Source organism: Ochotona princeps, chromosome 3 (genome assembly GCF_030435755.1).
Source record: "Ochotona princeps isolate mOchPri1 chromosome 3, mOchPri1.hap1, whole genome shotgun sequence".
Lineage (NCBI taxonomy): Eukaryota > Metazoa > Chordata > Mammalia > Lagomorpha > Ochotonidae > Ochotona > Ochotona princeps.
The window spans coordinates 98,932,977-98,944,978 of record NC_080834.1 but is presented as its reverse complement, the minus strand read 5'-3'; the positions used below and the strand labels follow the sequence as shown (position 1 = coordinate 98,944,978).

At 43.0% G+C, this 12,002-nt stretch overlaps 1 long non-coding RNA gene across 3 annotated transcripts; it reads left to right on the top strand.

Annotated features, from left to right (window-relative positions):
• The first annotated feature begins 137 nt into the window (after nt 1-137).
• Nucleotides 138-6,448, top strand: LOC131479921 (uncharacterized). Of its 3 annotated transcripts, XR_009245178.1 has the most exons (5): nt 489-971; nt 1,063-1,235; nt 3,540-3,670; nt 4,826-4,921; nt 6,319-6,448. It is a non-coding gene; the product is annotated as an uncharacterized LOC131479921 (long non-coding RNA). The 3 variants fall into 3 exon arrangements; XR_009245179.1 differs by lacking the exons at nt 489-971; nt 1,063-1,235; nt 3,540-3,670 and adding an exon at nt 138-411; XR_009245177.1 differs by lacking the exons at nt 489-971; nt 1,063-1,235; nt 3,540-3,670 and adding an exon at nt 3,849-4,669.
• Nucleotides 6,449-12,002: the final 5,554 nt, after the last annotated feature.

The window sequence follows — 12,002 nt, the reverse complement described above, 5'->3', positions numbered from 1 at the left end:
CTCGAGGTCCGAGGGGCCAGAAAGCGGCCCTCCCTCTCGGGGCCGGTGACGATGGTACGGCCTGCTCCGCCACCGTCACGTGGGCGCCTCTTGTGTGACGTCGGCGTCTTCGCTGTAGCAAAGCTGGGCCTCTGGAATTCTGAGAACTAATTTGCTATTCGGTGACATAAGAGAGGGAGTGCGCTTTGCTTCCTCGGGGTCTGAGGTAGATTCCTGTTCTCCTACCCATAAACTCAGCTCCTCCAGCTCCACACACAAAAGGGAGCGACAGATTTTGAACCACTGGAAAATACAGAGATATGTTGTAGGTTTAGAGGAGCGAGTAAAAGGGGGGAAAAATAAACACCACAGCAGCTCTTCCCAGCTAGAATATTAAGCACCACGAGAAAAATATTTACCCAGCAATTTTCGGTGGGTTCATTTGCTTTGTTTTTATTTGGGACAGGTTCTTCTGGGCTCTTTTTGTTTATTTATTTTTTCCTCTGTGTGTGTGTGTGTGTGTGTGTGTGTGTGTGGTGGCTTGGGATTTTTTTTGCTTGTTGCATTTTGATGGTTTCCGAGTGTTGCTTTTGATTTTTTGCCTTTTGCAAGTTTGTGCTGTTACGTAAATCTTGGGATCTGTCAGCGGTTGCATTTTGTTTGTGTGTTTTTTCTTTCCCTATCTAATCTCTTAAGCGTTTTTAAAGAAGATGTATTCTTTTAGTACTTTACACTGTTGAAAGAACCTTACATTTTTGCTCATGTGTGACAATCCCAACCCCCACTTTTTCTTTTTCCTGCGGTTACAATTTACTTCCCCCCTTCCCCCACCCTGCCCATGGACTTTTGCTGAAGTGGGTCTCTGCTCTTGGGAGGAATGGTCAAAGGATTTGTTTTGGTGTGTCTTTCCTGGACTGCGAGTGGTGGGTTTACCATCTCTGTTATGGTCGACTCTTAGGAAATTTCTTGTCACCAGAAACCTGTGCCTATGGGTTTGTGTGCCTGCATGTTCTACAAAATTCTGGGAGCCAAAGATGTGCGTGTGCTTTGCTGTTGCTTCAAGTTCTGATTTTTTTTTTCCAGGCTAGTTTCAAGGTCGTTGTAAGAAAAAAAAAAAAAAGGAAAACAAAACCTCTGGAGTCTGTGTTTAAGAGATCAGCCGGAGGGAACTGTGCAGGCCTGCCGGGCCAGTGGTGGAGATACTGTGAATGTGGGAACAGGCTGTACCGCAAGTCTGGGGCGCTGCACCCGGCAAGGTCCTCTTAGCTTGCGAACTCAGGCAAGGGGAGGGAGGACGGGGGATACCTTCCTTTCTCTTTTTCTTTCTTCCTTTCTTTTTCAAGGCAAAATGCAGTGTGCAGAATCACTTCACTGTAAGCCTGGGTTTGTTTGTTCACAGCAGCCAGTTTCCCTATTTAAATGTGGGTTGGGGTTTTTTTCCCCTCCTACTCATCCCTGAATGAGAGAGACTCTTATTCTTTTATGTCTCTCTCTTAAAAAGAAGGGTGTGAGGGGAGAAAATAATATTTCAGATTCCTCAAGAATTAACCCAATATGTTTGGACCAGAAGCAGCTTCCCCAGGCCAACCCAGCCACTCTGAGCTTTGGGCAGCAGTGTGCTCCCAGAGCTCTTAAAGGTCCCACCAGGTTTCTTGATGCCTTCTTTGGATCCTAAAGGTGCTTCCCTCAGATCATGTAGCTATCTGCACTTCCCACATCGCGGTTTCTGAGAGAAAGGTGAGCTGGCACCGTGGGTTTAGTTCAGATCCCTGCCACTGACAGTCCCATAAGAAGTTTCATCTGTCGCTGAGGGTGCTGTGGTCTCTGCGTCCTGCGGGGTGAAAAGACTGGGCTCCACGGAAGTTCCAAGGAGTTGGGGGTGCTCCCCAAGGGTTGGGGCTCAGGCTGTCAGCCTCAGTGTCCGTCCCTGTGAAATCGGAATATTTTCACTGATTGGCAGATGCATGTCTGCCGCCTCTGCAGAAAGGGCTTCTTGTAAAAGGGATTTTGAAAAAGATAAGTTGGCCTAATCCTGTCACCATTGTTGAAATGAATGCTTGATACCCCTTGCCCCCCTCCCCCAAAATATGATAGGTTCATTCTGCCTGAAGGCAGACAATCTACTTTATTATTATTATTGTTATTATTATTATTGAGACCCCTTTCCCCTCATCCCACTGGATTCAAACTAACACCCCAGTTTCGCTGAAGTGATTTTCTTTATGTGTTTTTACTTTTTGTGATTCTGTTTTTCTATCTTTTAGGAGCTGTAAGGCTTTTAGGATTTCTCAGATGTAGTTATAAGGTTTACAGTGTGAACTGGATAACTCTACCCTGTTGTTGGTCCCATGATAGGCTTGCTTTTATGATTTTGGGGGGTCATTTTCGTGTCAAAGCTGCCGTGTGCCTCATACCCCGACCCCCACCCCCAACCTTAAACACACGCTGCCTGCCCCTCTTGTTCCCTTTGCCACTCCACGGTTAGCCCCATGGGGGCGCTGCAGAGCAAAGGGAAATCTGCTCCCTCAGGCAGTAGAACCAGCTAGAGTGGGGGCTGGGAAGGAATTCACCCTTTCCACGTCTCAGCCCTCTTCAGTTTTGTGCAGGGAGCCCCTGCAAAGAAAACCCACCAGGGCTGGTTTGTGGATAATTAACCTCATCCGCAGGCTTGATGCCTTATTTGTGTGACCAAGTACCAGTCTCCCCACATTTCTACAATTGTTCCCCCACCCTCCAAAATAGATGTGTTTACATGGAAAGAAAAGGACCAGAACAGGAGGCATAGAGAAAGATATTGAAAATATTGTAAAGATAAGACATTTTTAGGTGAGTCTTTTTTTTTTTTCCTCCAGCTGAATGAATGGTGAGAAAATTGGGTACTCACCTCTCACTCACTTTTTCACTTCCTAGGAAAGTAACTTTTTCACATTTTATACGAATTGCATTTCTTCCAGAATGTCCTTCCTCATCTCCGTGACTTCTCCCCAAGGCAGACAGTGGACATCTCCCTGACTCCAGCAGAGCTGTTTAATGGGATTAAAGACAGGCCTGCCTTGAATATGCTCAGATTCTTTTTAAATCATCCTTACAAAGCAAAACTCTGCAGCCTGCTGCACCTCTTACTGTCTTTGGGGTACTGTGTGTCCATGAGTCTCGTGATGTAATGGTGATTGGCTCTGAATGTTCAGAATAGAGATTCGGGTCAGGGGCTTTCATCGCATGAGCTGGGCTTAGGGAGAGGTCCCCCATCACAACTGCCAGAGAAATAGAAGCGTTGTGATAAAATGAAATCGCTTGGAACTGACATGACATCTATTTCAGGAAGGGAGCAAATTTCACGTCCAGTTCCCCTCCCTAAACCTTCCCCAGGATTTACTTACAGCTGAAATCTGTCCTAGTTACCTGCTAAGGGGCTCACAGGAGAAGCTGCTTGTTACCTGTCCCCAGCCCCTGACCCTGGGTGGGTGGTTCAGCTCTCCTGTCACACGGTTCTAGATTTTAGAACGGGAAGCAATCCTGCAGATCAATCGCTCAATTCCTCTCAGTGTGCTCCTTCTCAGGGAAGGGGCTGGCCCCTCAGCAGAGGTGTGGGAGACCCTGTGAACACCACTGAAAAATGGGTCTGCTGTTTGGATGGTCCTGTGCCATCTTAAAGGATCCGGGTGACCCAACAACCCGGTTTTGGAGGACAGTATCTCGTTTTGTTTGGCTTGTTTTTGTTTGTTTTTGCAGAACTGGGGAACGTGAGGCTGTTCTGGGTTCCATGTAAAGCGGAAACTGGTTCTCAGAGCCAACTCCAAGTTGAGGGAAGTATCAGAGTTCTGATGGTCACTCAGGTTTGGTCCTGCCTGCCACTCATACTGCGTGCTTAGCCACCACTCTCTGAGGTGTTACATACTCCCTCTGGTATATTTCAAAGCCTGCATTTTCAGCTGATTGTAAACAAGCTCTCGAAGAGAGGAACTAGTTTCTCGGTACGTTTTAAACTGAGCAGAAAGTTGTGAGATATTAAAAAATAGGTCGACGCTGTCCAGCCTTCTGGAAAGTGTCAACATTTAATTTTGATCCATAGGCTACGTACTTCTAGCTTTTGTTACTGAGGTGGTCCCTCCACCCCTCCTTGGAAATCTTTTCAGCCTGGGTTAATTTTCCTCTAAATACCGGTTTTCCCTACTGTTCTCACCTATTTAGAATGGAAACAAATCTAAGGAGCTTAAAGAGAGAAATGGGGGAGTTGTGACTCTCCGGGGTTTTCACTTCGTATGAAACCTAGCAGGAGGGAAGGGAGCAGCTGGACTCCGAGAGGAGGACCCGAGTGTTTGTAAACTCAGGGTGGCTGGCTCACCCGCCTGCCTGCCCAAGCTGCCGTTCTGAGTCGGCTCTGCTACCTAGGGCTAGAAGTGGAAAAACTTGATTTGCGTGTTGTGCCTGCGTTTTGTTGTGTGTGTTTTTTTTTTTTCTCCCTCTCTTTCCTTGCCCACACCGCCCTCTGTACACCTGACCCGGTAGAAGCCTATCTGAAGCCGACCGGGTGGCAGGGAGGCAGGAAGAACGGAAGAATGTCCAAGGGAGGGAGGGCTCGGTACTTTTCCATTCACAACTCCACAGTGGCTTTTCTTGTTTATTTCAACCTCCACCCTCAGAAACCTTTCAGCTGCCTGAAATCCGAGTCATTAAACTGTTCCCTGAGGTCAGACTACAGTTGCCTGGTGCATGTTTCCTACATGTCTGTGTCTGTGTAACCTGTGTACATACAGAGAAACACAGACAGAACTCCACAGCGCACTGAGGGAGGGAGAAGAAAACACTGGATTTGTTTCCAAGAAGCCTTGATTTCTCATTACAGCTCCCCCTGGAACACACTGTGGGACACTGAGCAAGGGCCCCAGTGAGGACTCAGTTTCCTCCTGTGTGAAAGGAATAACCCAGGGGACTCTACAAGGTGCCAATCTTCTGTAAATTCTGTATCTTTGTGTTTACATATATACTTACGTAACTGTAGGGTGGGGGTGAGCCAGAGTGGAAGGAGCAATGGGTCTGTGTGTACCTGGGGTGTGGTAAGGGGTTAAACTGTAAACTTCTAAGTAAAGAAGACAGTCTTAAAATCCTCACCTCTATCAATTTTTAACCAATTGTAGACCAAAGTCTATGGCTACCCTAAGTGGGTCCAAAAGCCAACTGAAGATTTCAGACACTGTGAGTTAAAGGAGGTAGATTCTAAAACCTTGTACCTTTGATCCCTGACATTCATAATCAGATCTGACAGTTCCCAAGTGTTTTTTTAAATGCCCTTTGCTCTTTTTTTCTTCTGTTTATTTTTTTTTAAGACTGTCCCAGTGAATGACAGATGGGATATGACACTAGTAAACTAGGTAGTCCTTAAGTCGCTGGGCTCCATGTGGATCAACTCTGTCATAACTTTCACAGAGAAGGAAGGGAGGGAGCTAGAGCAAGAGGTTCCCAGTGAGAAAGAGAGAGGGATCAACTGCACTGCACCAGGACTTTGCTTGCCCGGAAGCATAGGAAGCTGCTGTTGCTGCCACCTGGGCCTATCAGGACACCCATGACACCCATGAAAGAGACACTGTCTTCCAGTACTTCCTACACTTGAGGAGGCCTGATTGTCTACAGTGTAAGGCCTGTACCTGACCTTGGCCTTCTCAGAAAATAATGAAATGGGTCTTGGTGGCTCTCCCACCTGTCGATTGGCTTAGAATCTCAGGAACATTGAACCCAAGCACAAGTCAGGTTGCAGCCAATGAAATTAGTTCAGCGTAAACTCGTTGAGTGTTATAACTAGGAGGTTCCTTAGTCATTATCCAACCCAATGCTCTTGATTGTGTAACATTGGAGCCCAGACAATACATTTGCAGCAGACATTGACTCACTAAAACAGACTTATACTCAAGACTTTGCCGGCCTACTTTTAAATCCACGATGCCTTCTCCATGATTTATTGTGGAAATTGTGTTGAGGTGGTTAACCCCGCAGAAGATGCATTTGGTGTGAATTCGTATGCAGAGAAAGCCTCACATTTAGAATTGGTATCTTCAGTGAGGCTTTACTTCATAGTAGTAAAGTGACAAGATTGAAGGAAGAAAAAGCTTATCATACACAAGTTTTGCATGTGGGTCCCTGTGTAGGACTATGGCTTGGGATGGAACTATGATTAGATATTGCTAAGCCGTAATTGTCTATGTCAATGTAATTGTGTGTATGGTGGTGTTAAACATGTCAGATTTAAGCTGTATATGGGGACGGACATGTGGCCTGTGTCCCATATTGAAGTACCTGGTTTAATAACTGGTGGTTTCTAATCTTTGCTTCCTGCTAATGCAGACCTTAGAAGGCAGCAGCAATGACTCAAGTAGTTGGATTCCTGCTACCTACATGGAAGACCTGGATTGAGATTTTGGTTCCCAGCTTCAGTCCCCTTGCCCATCTGAAGACCACTGGAAAATGAATCAGCTGTTGGTTTTCTCTCTCCATCTCTCTGCATGTCAAATAATTATTTTATATTAAGTAAGACATACTGGCCTAGAAGCAGTAATGAGCGATGAGCATGCCTTGTGCCCAGATCTTGGTTTCTAGTACCATTTCCAAGAAATAGTAATCAAGGCAACCTGAGAAATGACGGAGATTATACCAGGGGTAGGAACACACAAAATGGTGAATGGATCATCTGGCAGCATCCGAAAAAAACAACTTGCAGAAAATAAACAGCTAGCTATATTGATAAAAGGCATTTCAAAGAGACACAGGAGCTACCTGGAGAGCTCCCAGTGTCCAAAGCTGGTAGAATTTAGCAGCAAAATATTTTACATTATTAGCAAAAGAACAAAATAAATATCCATGAGTCCACGCTAGTATACACTAGTTATTGAACACATTACTAGATTGGCCAGCAGATTACACATGTGCACTGTCCTCAAGGAACAGGAGTATTAATACCCGCTCCGCAAGCATAGACTACTTCCAAAAAGCAGTGTGGAAACTCAGCCACGCTGATAAATGAGCTGTTAATATGTTCCCACGTGATGATGTTTTTTAAATTATTTTTTGTTTTGTTTTGTTAAAGTATAAGAAATACATCAGACAAACTTTAACTTTTATTTTATAACATGTTTGAATGGTCTCTTGGGCAGTAGGATCATGGAACAAACCTGAATCAATGTGAGAAATCTGCACAAAAATGACCCAGGTTTCTCTTGAATCCTGAAGGGTCCTGCTTCCCCTCAGTCATTCTCATAGAATGAAGCCAGTGAAATGACAACACCCCATTTACTCTTTTGATTTACAGAATTGAAAGCAATTTAGTTAATTTTTATATGCCACTCTCTGAATAATCATCATCAGTAGGACAGTAGTGATACATCAAATGCAGAAACCCACATGGGGTGGATGACTCAAGCTATCTCATCCATTTCACATTCAGCATTTCTCTGTGGAAACCCTTCATGGAGACAGGGCCTTCTAAGATTTTGCCATCAGTCCACACAGGACATAATGGAATTTGTAGGTTCCTCATTCAGCTTGGAGGAGCCCAGAGAGCTTCCTAGAGTGTCTGCTATTTCACCGCACAATTCCAGAACTGTGGGTGTGACCAGAGTTCTAACTCTGTTCAGAGAAGAATCATGGACTAGAACTCATGACTCAGTTGAGCCTATATTTATTATCTGTGTTAGGCCTCAGACTTCAAATTCTGAAATCCTGCGTCCACATCTGCCAATTTACCAGTACTGCAGCTGAGAAAAGTTCAGAGAGGGAAATGATTTGCAAACATTCCTAAGCTTATGAATGTTGGGATGGATTTCCATCAGTGATTCTATCAGAATCACTTATTTTGCTGCATGGACTGTGTTTAGGAAACTGAGGACTGCAGTTACAGTGAAATATATTGGGATTTCCAAAAGTGCTATGTTAATTTCTAACCATTTGTCAGTTACCAGTGGCTCCTAGTTCTAATATTCTACTTGAGTTTAAGTGCCTCTTTCCTTTTCCCTTTGACCTTTTTCCACCTCTGTCAGCCTCTCTGCCAAGTGGTTATGAGATCTTTGAACCAATGGTTATGTTCATTTGAATAGCTCTTGGTAAAATGCCATAAGGTTGAGCCCTACTATACAGATTAGCAAACACTCTTTCAGATATCTGTTTGATCACTGGAATCAAATATAGTCCACGTCTGAGAATCCATCCTCAAGACATCATTCAACATATAAGTAAAAAGGTATTTGATTGAAATAATTCAAGTATCTTTTTATAACACTTGCATTATATTTGTCAACAAAAATTTGAGCAACCTGCATATCACATGATTGGTAGAGAAAAGGGTGTTGCATGGAGGAGGCCTAAGTAAATTGTAATGTAAATAATCCTAAAAAAATCTGGATTTGAAAAACACACAAGAAAACAAGTCAAATCAAAAGAAGTAGGATCTGCACATATACATACACATGCATATTATACACGTATATATAATGTATGTATATAGTATATTCAAAGCTGTGCTTTAAAATGTCCTGCTTAGAAAATAACTATATATGTGTAATATGTATATATAATATGTATATGTGTGTATATATATATATATATATATATAAGTGTACAATTAACAAAACTGTTTACATTGGCTTATTATCTTAGAATAGCAACAACACAGATGCTTTTGTCTCCTTTATATTTTTCTTCTTTCAAAATGCTTGGTATCTATGTATTGTTCATCTAGCTAGCTATCTCACAGACACACAAGACATGAAAAGCACTAGATGAGATTTTCTAAATGCGAACAATTAGTTCCCTAATCCATAATTCTGAATATTTGACTAGAAGTTGAAGCCACCCACATCTTTAGGGTCTATAGCATACATAGGAACTGCCCACACACTGTTGGGCAGACCTTTCATTCTGGGAGACACTTGTCTCCTTGACAACAAAATACCACCCTTTGTGTGAGCATTGACCGTAAAGAGATGAAGCAGATTCTGTAGGTCTTTGATCTGTCTCCCACCCTCCTTGGTCCGTGGTGTGATTATCTTGTTTGATGGTGTTTCACGGCATTTACAAATGTCAGAAGGTTTCCTGGTTACTCTGCTACCTCTATGAGGCCACCCATGGGCTCTCCCAGCACACAGACTATCTTTAGGATCCTTCTGGAGTTACAGATAATTTGTTTTTTAATTTTCTAACATATTTGAATACCGAATGTCGAGGGAAAAAATGGAAAAATAAACTATCTCACTGTTTTGTCATCAAGGAATCACAAAAGCTGTTTGGAACTTTGGGTGATGTGCCATTATTTGGGTCACTAGTTCTCAAAGAGCGGCATGGGATAGATATCAGAATCTGGAGGGTGAGGGGAGGAAGACAGTCCCGCTAAGCCCCTCCTTCCTTAAATCACTGCTGTGATTCCTCACGCTCTGCTCCTTCTATTCATGCACACATTTGCTCATTCGAAAAAAAACATGTTTAGTGACTGTGTTTTGTGGAGCAGACGCTGCTTGATGCCAGGAGAACAAATGCAAATGAAACACAGATCTTTTGACTCCAGGATGCATACCATCTAGTGAGGAAGCAAGGGCCCAGACAGGTTTTGAAACTTGCTTTAGGTTATGCAAAAGATAGTCCCTGAGCCAAGTTTCACCCCCATATGTCCTAATTCTGCTCCCAACAAAACCCTACAGCTTCCTCTCAGAGGCTGTTCAACATCAGTATGAGGCATTTACTTCCTCCCTGAGCAGGTTTGGCCTCTTTTGAGTATTTTATCCAGTATTGACTAAAGTAGAGTACAACCCAGACACCTCAATGTACTGTCTGATACTTCCCAATACCCAAGACTGAAAGATCCACAAGAGCTGGTGCACAGAGTTTAGGCTATTCCTATTACCACCATGTAGGTCAGCCTACAGGTGAGAGCTTTGCTCTTAAGGAATGCCCACCCACTCCAGTGAGGCTAAAGCGTTGTCTTGTACTCCAAATCTTTGTCCATGTTCTCCTCAAGGAACCCAGGTCCTGATTTTTTTTTATCTTCCTGTGTTTGGAACCTGTGAGGTTCTACATAGGCTGACTGTCCAGTGTCAAGGTAATCTGATGCACACAACTTCAAGTGATATCCACAACCTGGACTTCAGACCCCAACACCCACCCTAGAAGGAACTGGACATCTTGTAGATCTCAATGCCTACTCATCCAAGATCAAGTTCACTTCAACCCTCTGGGCATCTTAGACCTTTGGGTAATTAATTGATAGGTAATATCCCCAAGTGTCAAACCTGCTTTTAGGCCTGTCCTGCAGTACCTTAAACACCAAGTTTCAGTCTGCCTTAGGGTTTGGCATATTTGCCAGGGGTTGTAACCATCTCCTTTCTATGGCCAAGGAAGGACAAGTTGAATATAATTGCACATGTGTGACTCCACTGGAAAATATTTCAGCTTTCATTGTCTAATATTATGACACATCTTGCCCTTTGGAGGCACTGGCATTGAAATGCTCACAAAATGCTCAAAAGAAAACAGTACATAAAAAGACTAACAATAATGCTAGTAAAGGTATAATCTGCAAAGACATACGAAGAAGACTCCGTGGAGGTGAATGACTGGCACAGTGGTTAAAAAACTTCTTAGAATGATCACTTCTCCTGCTGGAGAGCCATGGTTTAGGTCCTGGTCCTATTTCTGATTCTACCTTCCTGATAAGGCACACCCTGGAAGGCAACAAATGGTGACCCACGTAATTCAGTCACTGAGACCCACATGCCAGTCTGACTGAGTTCAGTGGGCATTTAGGGAAGAGACCAGCAGTAGGAAAGATCTTTCTCTGTCTTTCTCCTCCTTTCAAACAAAAGGAAAATAAACATATTTAAGAACCCATACAAAGGCCAAAGGCAATGCTTTTACTGTAACAGAGAAGACATAACTGTGTGATTATAGATCAATAAACCAAACATATCAGCCCATCCTCCTTCCCTCCTTCCAGTCTCATGTCCTTCTATAATTTTCCCACCAGACTCCTCTGCATTCTCCAAAGGTGGTATACTTTCCTCCCCTCTATACTTGTGTCCTGACCTCCATAGTTCTCTGAGATGCTATCAGCTCCTTAGGGCAGGAGTACTTTGTTTTTTGTTTTCTTATAATTGTGCCCAACACATTGTACTCACTTTTATAAAGTTTTAATTAAAGTATGTAGAACTGAAAGAGAATTTGATATGAAATCTGAGGATCTAAGTTCCACTTCAGGCTCCACAATTGACGAATTTTTGTGGGTCTCAGTTTCTTGTTCCCTAAAATGATCATTTTTGTTAAGGAGGAGAAGGCATCATAAGGAGTCTCATGAGACTCGATTATAACGGAGGAAAAAGTACTTCAAAAATTGTAATATATAGCTCAGAGTGGCTGTTGAATGAATGAATGAAATGCCACAGGTAAAGTGAAACCAATAGGATATTTGGTAACAAATACTGAGACAGATTACATCTGGGAAACAACGTGTTTGAAGTACTCTGTCTTGACTTTATAACCTTCTTTAAATGTGATTATATAACTTCCCCAAACACTTTAACCTTTCAAATATTGCAAGACAAAAATCGCTGTGAAGAATTAATACTCATCCACAGAGAATAAAAAAGATCATCAGAAAGTCTTTTTGTTCTTGAAATGCAGAATTGGAAATGAGCGCTTCCCAGTAGTGGGAACTGAAATCCAGTATTAGATCCTCCTTCTTGGTGCCTCCTTCCTCTTTCTTCTCTTTCTACCTTACTTCCCTCCCAAACCCCACCCCCACCCAATTCTCCTGCATCCATACAGGAAAAAAATGCATCAATTGTCTTGAGCTAATTTCACTCTTAGAGAAAAAGGTGTTAAAAATTTCAAATTTGTCAGGACTGTGTTCTAGGATCAAGAAGGTCATTATTAATACATTGTTTAAATAATTGAGATTTTTGGTGAGTTATCAAAGGTAAGAGTTGGGATAGCTTTCTACCAAAAGCATAAGTGATGAGAAAAGTTCTGGTCTAAGTCTGTCCTACTAA